This window comes from Scyliorhinus torazame, chromosome 2, assembly GCF_047496885.1.
Source record: "Scyliorhinus torazame isolate Kashiwa2021f chromosome 2, sScyTor2.1, whole genome shotgun sequence".
NCBI lineage: Eukaryota > Metazoa > Chordata > Chondrichthyes > Carcharhiniformes > Scyliorhinidae > Scyliorhinus > Scyliorhinus torazame.
In genome coordinates, this window is record NC_092708.1 from 265,540,955 (window position 1) to 265,552,511 (window position 11,557).

At 54.1% G+C, this 11,557-nt stretch overlaps 1 protein-coding gene across 1 annotated transcript in view; it reads left to right on the forward strand.

The window, feature by feature from the left end:
• The window catches only part of LOC140407206 (cytosolic phospholipase A2 zeta-like), a 345,625-nt gene that overhangs the window by 158,992 nt on the left and 175,076 nt on the right, over positions 1-11,557 (forward strand). The window lies entirely within an intron of this gene.

Below are 11,557 nucleotides of genomic sequence, written 5' to 3' on the forward strand. Positions count from 1 at the left end.
ATCCTGCGCCGGGCTACTAGGGACGCAAAGGCCAAAACATCGGCCTCTCTCGCCTCCTGCACTCCCGGCTCTTCTGCAACCCCAAATATAGCCAACCCCCAGCTTGGTTCGACCTGGACCCCCACTACCTTCGAAAGCACCTTTGTCACCCCCACCCAAAACCCCTGTAGTGCCGGACATGACCAGAACATGTGGGTGTGATTCGCTGGGCTTCTCGAGCATCTCGCACACCTATCCTCTACTCCAAAAAATTTACTGAGCCGTGCTCCAGTCATATGCGCCCTGTGTAACACCTTAAATTTTATCAGGCTTAGCCTGGCACATGAGGACGATGAGTTTACCCTACTTAGGGCATCAGCCCACAGCCCCTCCTCACTCTCCTCCCCCAGCTCTTCTTCCCATTTCCCTTTCAGCTCGTCTACCATAATCTCCCCCTCGTCTCTCATCTCCCTATATATGTCTGACACCTTACCGTCCCCCACCCATGTCTTTGAGATCACTCTGTCCTGCACCTCCTGCGTCGGGAGCTGCGGGAATTCCCTAACCTGTTGCCTCGTAAAAGCCCTCAGTTGCATATACCGGAATGCATTCCCTTGGGGCAACCCATATTTTTCGGTCAGCGCTCCCAGACTTGCAAACGTCCCATCTACAAACAGATCTCTCAATTGTGTTACTCCTGCTCTTTGCCATGTTCCAAATCCCCCATCCATTCTCCCCGGAGCAAACCTATGATTATTTCTTATCGGGGACCACACCGAGGCTCCCGTCTTTCCCCTATGCCGTCTCCATTACCCCCAAATTTTCAGAGTAGCCACCACCACCGGGCTTGTGGTGTATTTCTTCGGTGAGAACGGCAAAGGCGCCGTCACCATGGCTTGTAGGCAAGTCCCCCTACAGGACGCCTTCTCCAATCTCTTCCACGCTGCTCCCTCCTCTTCTCCCATCCACCTACGTACCATTGAGATGTTGGCGGCCCAGTAGTACTCACTCAGGTTCGGTAGCGCCAGCCTCCCCCTATCCCTACTACGCTGCAAAAATCCCTTCCTCACTCTCGGGGTCTTCCCGGCCCACACAAAACTCATGATACTCTTCTCAATCCTTTTGAAAAAAGCCTTTGTGATCACCACCGGGAGGCACTGAAACACAAAGAGGAATCTCGGGAGGACCACCATTTTAACCGCTTGTACCCTCCCTGCCAGTGACAGGGATACCATGTCCCATCTCTTGAAGTCCTCCTCCATCTGTTCCACCAACCGCGTTAAGTTTAACCTATGCAATGTACCCCAATTCTTGGCTATCTGGATCCCCAAGTAGCGAAAGTCCCTTGTTACCTTCCTCAGCGGTAAGTCTCTGCTCTGCTCCCCTGGATGCACCACAAACAGCTCACTTTTCCCCATGTTCAGCTTATATCCTGAAAATTCTCCAAACTCCCCAAGTATCCGCATTATCTCTGGCATCCCCTCCGCCGGGTCCGCCACAGACACCAATAAATCGTCCGTGTAAAGAGATACCCGGTGTTCCTCTCCTCCCCTGAGTACTCCCCTCCACTTCCTGGAACCCCTCAATGCTATTGCCAGGGGCTCAATCGCCAGTGCAAACAATAATGGGGACAGAGGACATCCCTGCCTCGTCCCTCTATGGAGCCGAAAATACGCAGACCCCCGTCCATTCGTGACCACGCTCGCCATCGGGGCCCTATACAGCAGCTGTACCCATCTAATATACTCATCTCCAAAGCCAAATCTCCTCAACACCTCCCACAAATAATCCCACTCCACTCTATCAAATGCTTTCTCGGCATCCATCGCCACCACTATCTCTGCTTCCCCCTCTGGTGGGGGCATCATCATTACCCCTAGCAGCCTCCGTATATTCGTATTCAGCTGTCTCCCCTTCACAAAACCAGTTTCATAGATTATCATAGAATTTACAGTGCAGAAGGAGGCCATTCGGCCCATCGAGTCTGTTCCGGCTCTTGGAAAGAGCACCCTACCCAAGGTCAACACCTCCACCCTATCCCCATAACCCAGTAACCCCACCCAACACTAAGGGCAATTTTGGACACTAAGGGCAATTTATCATGGCCAATCCACCTAACCTGCACATCTTTGGACTGTGGGAGGAAACCGGAGCACCCGGAGGAAACCCACGCACACACGGGGAGGATGTGCAGACTCCGCACAGACAGTGACCCAAGCCGGAATCGAACCTGGGACCCTGGAGCTGTGAAGCAATTGTGCTATCCACAATGCTACCGTGCTGCCCAGTTTGGTCCTCATGGACTACCCCCGGGACACAATCCTCTATCCTCATTGCCATTACCTTGGCCAGAATCTTAGCGTCTACATTTAGGAGGGAAATAGGTCTATAGGACCCGCATTGCAGCGGGTCTTTTTCCTTCTTTAGGAGAAGCGATATCGTTGCCTCTGACATAGTCGGGGGCAGCTGTCCCCTTTCCTTCGCCTCATTAAAGGTTCTCATCAGTATCGGGGCAAGCAAGTCCACATATTTCCTATAAAATTCGACTGGAAATCCATCCGGTCCCGGAGCCTTCCCCGCCTGCATACTCCTAATTCCTTTCACTACTTCCTCTATCTCGATCTGTGCTCCCAGTCCCACCCTCTCCTGCTCCTCCACCTTAGGAAATTCCAGCCGGTCCAGGAAGCACATCATTCTCTCCTTCCCATCCGGGGGCTGAGCTTCGTATAATCTTTTATAGAATGCCTTGAACACTCCATTCACTCTCTCCGCTCCCTGCTCTATCTCTCCTTCCTCATCCCTCACTCCCCCTATTTCCCTCGCTGCTCCCCTTTTCCTCAATTGATGGGCCAGCAACCTGCTCGCCTTCTCCCCATACTCATACTGCACACCCTGTGCCTTCCTCCACTGTGCTTCTGCAGTACCCGTTGTCAGCAAGTCAAATTCTACGTGTAACCTTTGCCTATCCCTGTACAGTCCCTCCTCCGGTGCCTCCGCATATTGCCTGTCCACCCTCAGAAGTTCTTGCAGCAACCGCTCCCGTTCCCTAATCTCCTGCTTTCCTTTATGTGCCCTTATTGATATCAGCTCCCCTCTAACCACTGCCTTCAGCGCCTCCCAGACCACTCCCACCTGGAACTCCCCGTTATCATTGAGTTCCAAGTATTTTTCAATGCACCCCCTCACCCTTAGACACACCCCTTCATCTGCCATTAGTCCCATGTCCATTCTCCAGGGTGGACGCCCTTCTGTTTCCTCCCCTATCTCCAAGTCTACCCAATATGGAGCGTGATCCGAAATGGCTATAGCCGTATACTCCGTCCCCCTCACCTTCGGGATCAACGCCCTTCCCAAAACAAAAAAGTCTCTTCGCGAATAAACTTTGTGGACATAGGAGAAAAACGAAAACTCCTTGCTCCTAGGTCTACTAAATCTCCACGGGTCGACTCCTCCCATCTGCTCCATAAAATCTTTAAGCACCTTGGCTGCAGCCGGCCTCCTTCCAGTCCTGGATCTCGACCTGTCCAGCCCTGGCTCCAGCACCGTATTAAAGTCTCCCCCCATTACCAACTTTCCCACCTCTAGGTCCGGGATGCGTCCTAGCATGCGCCTCATAAAATTGGCATCATCCCAGTTCGGGGCATATACGTTTACCAAGACCACCGCCTGCCCCTGTAATTTGCCACTGACCATCACGTATCTGCCCCCGCTATCCGCCACTATGGTCTTTGCCTCAAACATAACCCGCTTCCCCACTAGTATAGCCACCCCCCTGTTTTTCGCATCTAGCCCCGAATGAAACACCTCCCCCACCCATCCTTTGCGTAGTCTAACCTGGTCGAAAAGTTTCAAGTGCGTCTCTTGTAACATAACCACGTCTGCCTTAAGTTTCTTAAGGTGTGCGAGTACTCGTGCCCTCTTTATCGGCCCGTTCAGCCCTCTCACATTCCACGTGATCAACCGGGTTGGGGGGCTTTTTACCCCCCCCCTTGTCGATTAGCCATCCCCTTTTTCCAGCTCCTCACCCGGTTCCCACGCAGCTGTGTCCCCTCCAGGCGGTGCCCCCACCCCACCCCATTCCGGCTCCCCCCTCTCCCCAGCAGCAGCAACCCAGTAACTCCCCCCTCCCCCCACCCCCCCACCCCCCGCTAGATCCCCCACTAGCGTAGTTACACCCCCCATGTTGCTCCCAGAAGTCAGCAAACTCTGGCCGACCTCGGCTTCCCCCCCGTGACCTCGGCTCGCACCGTGCGACGCCCCCTCCTTCCTGCTTCCCTATTCCCGCCATGATTATCATAGCGCGGGAACAAAGCCCGCGCTTCCCTTTTGGCCCTGCCCCCCATGGCCAACGCCCCATCTCCTCCACCTCCCTTCCTCCCTCCACCACCACCTGTGGAAGAGAGAAAAGTTACCGCATCGCAGGATTAATAACATAAAACTCATCTTTTCCCCCCTCTTCGCCCCCCCATACTCGCCCCACCACTTTGTTTCAAACGTTCTTTTTTAATAACCCGCTTATTCCAGTTTTTCTTCCACAATAAACGTCCACGCCTCATCCGCCGTCTCAAAGTAGTGGTGCCTCCCTTGATATGTGACCCACAGTCTTGCCGGTTGCAGCATTCCAAATTTTATCTTTTTGTGAAGCACCGCCTTGGCCCGATTAAAGCTCGCCCTCCTTCTCGCCACCTCCGCACTCCAGTCTTGATATACGCGGATCACCGCGTTCTCCCACCTACTGCTCCGAGTTTTCTTTGCCCATCTAAGGACCATTTCTCTGTCCTTAAAACGGAGGAATCTCACCACTATGGCTCTAGGAATTTCTCCTGCTCTCGGTCCTCGCGCCATCACTCGGTCTGCTCCCTCCACCTCCAGCGGACCCGCCGGGGCCTCCGCTCCCATTAACGAGTGCAGTGTCGTGCTCACATATGCCCCGACGTCTGCTCCTTCTGCACCTTCAGGAAGACCAAGAATCCTTAAATTATTCCTCCTCGCGTTATTCTCCAGCACCTCCAGTCTTTCCACACATCGTTTATGGTGTGCCTCGTGCATCTCCGTCTTCACCACCAGGCCCTGTATATCGTCCACGTTCTCGGCAGCCTTTGCCTTGACGACCCGAAGCTCCCGCTCCTGGGTCTTTTGCTCATCCTTTAGCCCTTCGATCGCCTGTAATATCGGGGCCAACAGCTCCTTCTTCATTTCCTTTTTAAGTTCTTCCACGCAACATTTCAAAAACTCTTGTTGTTCAGGGCCCCATGTTAAACTGCCACCTTCCGTCGCCATATTGGTTTTTGCTTGCCTTCCTTGCCGCTGCTCCAAAGGATCCACTGCAATCTGGCCACTTCCCTCTCCTTTTTCCATCCGTTTCCAGGGGGGATTCCCTTCTGGTTTACCGCACTGTGCTTCTAGCCGTTAAAATTGCCGCTGGGGCTCTTATTAAGAGCCCAAAAGTCCGTTCCACCGGGAGCTGCCGAAATGTGCGACTTAGCTGGTCATCGCCGCACCCGGAAGTCTTGAACACAATCAATTCTAATGAGAAATGGTGCTGGTTTCGCGATTGACACTCAGGAGACTGACAAGCTGCGGCCAACCTTCACTCCCCATACACACAATCCCAGCCAACAAGATGGCAGCAAGGAGAGCAGCTCCACACTTCACCGATGCCGAGCTGGATACCCTCCTGGATGCACTGGAGGAGAGACGGGTGACTCTGTACCCTGGCCTGGGAAGGAGGCTGCCAGTTGCCGCCGCTTGACATACCTGGGCGCAGGTGGCAGAGGCGGTCAGCGCTACCAGCAACACCAGCCGGCAGTGCTGAAAGAAATTGCAAGACCTCAGGGCGGCCAGGGTGAGTAGGCAGCATTGTGCCCCTGACACTAAATTGCGTCCCACACACCCATTACCCTACCTTCCCCCAACCCGGAGGGGGGCCGAACCCTCACCCTGCCCCACATGCTGCCATGGCCGGGTGCCCTGTTCACTGAGGGCTGCATGAGTAGGATTGTCTAGCACTGTCGTTTTCTGTCCCCCTCCCCAAGGATCAGGCTGCGCACAACCGCTGGAGGCGGGAGAAGACAGCAGGGGGACCGCTGAGCAGAGGGCCCTGGACGTGGTCGGCGGCCCAAAGGACAGGAGGTCGCCGAGGTGGAGTTCAAGTCCCATCTATAGCAGAAATGCATTCACAGAGCCACGGACTACATGAAGGGTTGTCGGCGAGCATTCAGTACCTGCAGGCGCAGTTGGAGGAGTCCAACCGTATGCAGCAGCAGGAGATGGTACCGACAATGCCTATCACCTAGGCCATCACTTCTTGGGTGGCGCCCATGGCGGAGGCATTGGGGGCGACGGTTTTGGCTATGGATCAGCATGTCCAAGGCCAAGGGCATTCTATGCAGGCGCTAGCCGAGGCCCAGGACAGGGTTGCCGTCTCACAGGCATCCATATTCCAGAGCCACCTGGATATCGCTGCGGCACTCCTGAGCATAGCCGAGTCAGAGCAGGCCGTGGCTGGGAACATTGGCGGCATTTCCCAGGCCGTGGCTGATGTGCCGCAGATACAGAGGGAGGTGGCGCAGTCACTGGCTGATGTGATGCAAACTCAGAAGGTGATGGCACAATCGCAGCGTGATGTGTCATTTCTCCCCCCCCCCCCCCCATCTCCTGTGTCCCTGGTGCATCTGGTGGATAGGTGGCAGAACAAGGCAGCATCACGCCACCTGGGACAACCGAGCAGCAGCTGGGCCCATCCAGACCCGGCCGCCCCAGAAGACGCCCGCCAAAGGGTACCCAGATCGCAGGGCAGGAATCACAGTAGGCCGCTTCCACTCCAGCTGTACCTTCTTGGGAACCTCCTAGACGTAGCATTAGGGCCTGTAAGGCCATGAAGCTAGACACTAGTTAAATTGGCACGAGTGCAGGGCACAGTTTATTTATAGGGGCTTGGGTAAAAATCTGTATGTATTGAACATTCTTTGCCATCGGTGCTCTGTGTGAGGGGTAGGCTGGCAGGGGGGGTGCGCTGGGCTGACCCTTTGGGTGGCCCTGCTTTCTCTTCTCTCTTTCCCCCCCCCCCCCCCCCCCCCCCCCCCCCCCCCAATCCAGCTGTCCCCACCACCGCCACCCCAAGGTTTCGATGGGATCGTGTGCTGGAATGGCCAGCTCGCATGCAGGGATCACCCAGGTGGATGGTGGACAGGTGCCCGGCCGTTGTCAAACGATGTGGAGCACCAGAGCCCGTTGCAGAGCGGGTTGTCATCATCCTCCGTCCCATGGACCGGACCCGCTGTTACTGCCAACCCAGGACAGCTGGTGGGACATCTTTACCTCACCATCACCTCTTGACCCCTTCCACTGTTTTGAAATTAGCAGGCGGCTTATCCAACATCCAATACTGGATGAGCAGAAATTTCCTCCCAATTATTTATTGGGAAGGCTAAAGTCATTGTCCCCTGACATTGCCACAATTTTTGCTCTCTCACCATTGACTCTATCCCTCTCCCTTACAATTGTCTACGGCTGAACCAGACTGCTCCCAATCTCCATGTTATATTTGACCCCAAGACGCGCGTGTGGTGCAGTGGTTAGCACTGCTGCCTCATCGCGCCAAGGCCTCAGGTTCGATCCCGGCCCCGGATCACTGTCCATGTGGAGTTTGCACGTTCTTCCCGTGTTTGTGTGGGTCGCTCCCCCACAACCCAAAGATGTGCAGGGTAGGTGGATTGGTCACATTAAATCGTCCCTTAATTGGAAAAAAAGAATTGGATACTCTAAATTTTTTTTTGTTGAAATATTGGACCCCAATTAGCTTTCAGTTACATATCTGTGCTGTCACTCGGACCAGCAATTTCCACCTCCATAACATCGCCCGACTGTCCCTGCCTCAACTCTTCTGCTGATTCATGCCTATGTTACACCCAGACCCGATTACTTACACTCTCCTGCTTGGCCTTCAACATTCCATCTTCCGTGATCTTGAGATCATCCAAAATTCTGCTGCTTGTTTCAAGACTCTCAAAATTCCATTCACCCGTCAATCAATGCTCTTTTTTTTTTAACAAACAATTTTATTGAGGTATTTTTTGGCATTGTAAACAGTTACAGAATACAGGAAAATGCAAACATCAACGAAAAACCAACACTTCAACCAAACCACAATGCACATACCCGCTCCTCTCCCATGGACACTACCCCGCCTATTTATCCCTCTTACTCTAATCTCTCTCTTCTCCTCTCCGCGCCCCCCCCCCCCCCCCACTGACATTCACTCTCCCACGAAAAAGTTGATGAATGGTTGTCACCTTCGTGCGAACCCCAATACAGATCCCCTCAAGGCGAACTTGATTTTTTTCCATACCCAAAAAACTTGACATGTCCGAAAGCCATCGTTCGGTCTTCGGGGGTTTTGAGTCCCTCCATGCTAGCAGTATTCGCCGCCGGGCTATCAGGGAAGCAAAGGCCAGAACATTGGCCTCTTTCTCCCCCTGGACTCCCGGATCTTCAGAAACCCTGAAAATTGCCACCTCTGGACTCATCACCACCCTAGTCTTCAGCACCCGGGACATGACCCCCGCAAATCCCTCCCAGTGCCCCCTAAGCTTAGGGCATGCCCAAAATATGTGAACGCAGTTCGCTGGTCTCCCGCGCATCTAGCGCACTTGTCCTCTGCCCCAAAGAATTTGCTCACCCGAGCCACCGTTATGTGGGCCCGGTGAACGACCTTAAACTGAATCAGGCTGAGCCTGGCACATGTTGCGGTTGAGGTTACCCTACTGAGGGCTTCCGCCCATACCCCGTCCCTCCATCTCCCCACCGAGCTCTTCCTCCCATTTGAGTTTCAGTTCCTCCGTCTGGGACTCTTCCCCCTTCATGAGCACCTTGTAAATATCCGAGACTCTACACTCTCCTCCTTCTCCTCTAGAGACTATTCTGTCCTGGATCCCTATTGACGGGAGGTGTGGGAAGGATGGGACCTGTCTGCGCACAAAGTCCCGCACCTGTAAGTACCTAAAGTCATTTCCCCTTTCCATCCTAGCTTTCTCCTCCAACTCCCTCAAACTCGCAAAGTTACCCTCCCGGAACATATCGCCCACCCTCCGATAAAGATCGGGAGGCACTGAAAGATGAACAGGAATCTAGGGAGGGTTGTCATCTTTACCATCTGCACCCTCCCCGCATGTGACAGCGGGAGTGCATCCCATCTCCGAAACTCCCTCTTCATTTGTTCCACCACTCTAGTCAAATTTAACTTATGTAACCTGCCCCAGTCTCGTGCCACCTGTATCCCCAAGTACCGGAAACTTTCCCCAACCAGCCTAAATAGCAGCTCCTTCTGCCTATTCTCCTGGCCCCTTGCCTGCACCCCAAACATCTCACTCTTGGCCATATTTAATTTGTACCCTGAGAACCGGCCAAACCTCCGCAATGTTTCCAGTATATTTTCCATCTCGGCCAGTGGGTCCGACGCGTACAGGAGCCGGTCATCCGCATAGAGAGAGACCCTGTGCTCCACTCCACCCTAGTCATTGCCTTCCATCCCTTTGCAGCTTTCAGCGCAATCGCCAACGGTTCTATGGCCAGCTTGAACAGCAACGGGGAGAGTGGGCATCCCTGTCTGGTCCCGCGATGTAGTCTGAAGTAATCTGACATCCTGTTCGTCCTTACGCTTGCTTTTGGAGCCTGGTACAATAGTCTGACCAATTGACCAGTCCCTCCCCGAACCCAAACCGTCCGAGTACCTCCCACAAATAGCCCCACTCCACCCGGTCGAAGACCTTCTCAGCGTCCATTGCCACCACTACCTCCACGTCCTTGCCCATCGGGGGCATCATGATCTATTTAAGCAATCTTCTCAAGTTGGCTGTCAGCTGCCTCCCTTTCACAAACCCTGTTTGGTCGTCCCCAATCACCTCCGGTACGCAGTCCTCAATTCTAATCGCCAGGAGCTTGGCCTGTATGACCTGCAGGATTCTGGGTCCTTGTCCCGCTTTCATATCAGCGAGATGGTGGCTTGCGACATCGTCGGAGGCAGGATCCCTCTGTCCCTCGCCTCATTAAAAACCCTAGCCAGGACCGGTCCCACTATCTACGAGAACTTTTTGTAAAACTCTACTGCGTACCCATCTGGTCCGGGCTTTCCCCGACTGCATGGCCTTTAGGCCCCCCAGTACCTCCTGTGCCCTAATCGGGGCCCCCAGCCCGTCCACTAGTCCCCCGCCTACTTTTGGGAAGGTTAGTCCGCCCAGGAACCATTTCATCGCCTCCGGCTCCTCCGGGGGTTCTGAAGTGTAAAGCTTACTATAAAAGTCCCGAAATACCTTATTCAGTCCTGATGGGTCCTCCACTCTGCTCCCCTTCCTGTCCACCACTCTACTTATTTCCCTGGCCGCCTCCCTCTTCCTGAGTTGCTGCGCTAGCAATCTGCTGGCCTCCCCATGCTTATACACCACTCCCCTTGCCTTCCTAAGTTGTTCCACGGCCCTACTCGTGGATAGCACTCCCAGTTCCGCCTACAGTCTCCGTCTTTCCTTGAGTAGGTCCTTCCCCCGGGGACCCTGCATGCTCCTCATCTATCCGGTGAATCTCCTTAACAAATCGATCCATTTCTGCTCTGTCCGTCCTATCCCTGTGAGCCCGAATTGAGATCAGCTCCCCCCTCACTACTGCCTTCAGCGCCTCCCACAGGGTCGCTGCTGAAACCTCCCCCGTATCGTTCACCTGCAAGTAACTTTGCATACACTTCCGCAGTCTCTCACATATCCCCTCCTCCAACAACAATCCTACGTCTAACCTCCATTGCGGGTGTTGGTAATTCGCCCCACCGACCGGCAGGTCCACCCCAATGTGGGGCATGGTCCGAAATAGTGAATGCCGAGTATTCCGTATTCTTTACCTCCCCTACACAGTCCCTGCTCAAGATAAAGAAATCAATCCTAGAGTATATTTTATGAACATGCGAGTAGAACGAGTAGCCCCTTCCCGTCGGCTGTCTGGCTCTCCATGGGTCCACTGCCCCCATTTGCTCCATGAACCCCTTCAGCTCCCTTGCCATTGCTGGGGAGCCTACCCGTTCTGGGACATGACCGGTCCAGCCCTGGGTCAAGGAACCGTATTAAAGTGTTCCCCCCCCCCCCCCCAAAATCATCAACTTGCGTGAGTCCCGGTCTGGGATCATTCCCAGCACTCTTTTGATAAAGTCAGCGTTGTCCCAGTTCGGAGCATATATGTTCACCAGCAGAGCACTCCTCCCCTCCAGCTTGTCCCTTACCATAAGGAATCTGCCCTCGTCGTCTGCGATTACAACCCTCCACCTCAAATTGAACACTCTTATTGATCATAATTGCTACCCCTCTGGACTTAGAGTCCAAACCCGAGTGGAAGACCTGGCTGATCCAGCCCTTCCTTAGCCTAGTCTGGTCAGACACTTTCAAATGTGTCTCCTGCAACATAATTACGTCCGCCTTTAGAGCCCGCAAGTGCGCGAACGCATGTGCCCTTTTGACTGGCCCATTCAGTCCTCTGACATTCCAGGTGATCAACCTGGTCCCCTACCTCCCCCAGAACCGGTCCCAATGTCCCAGGAATT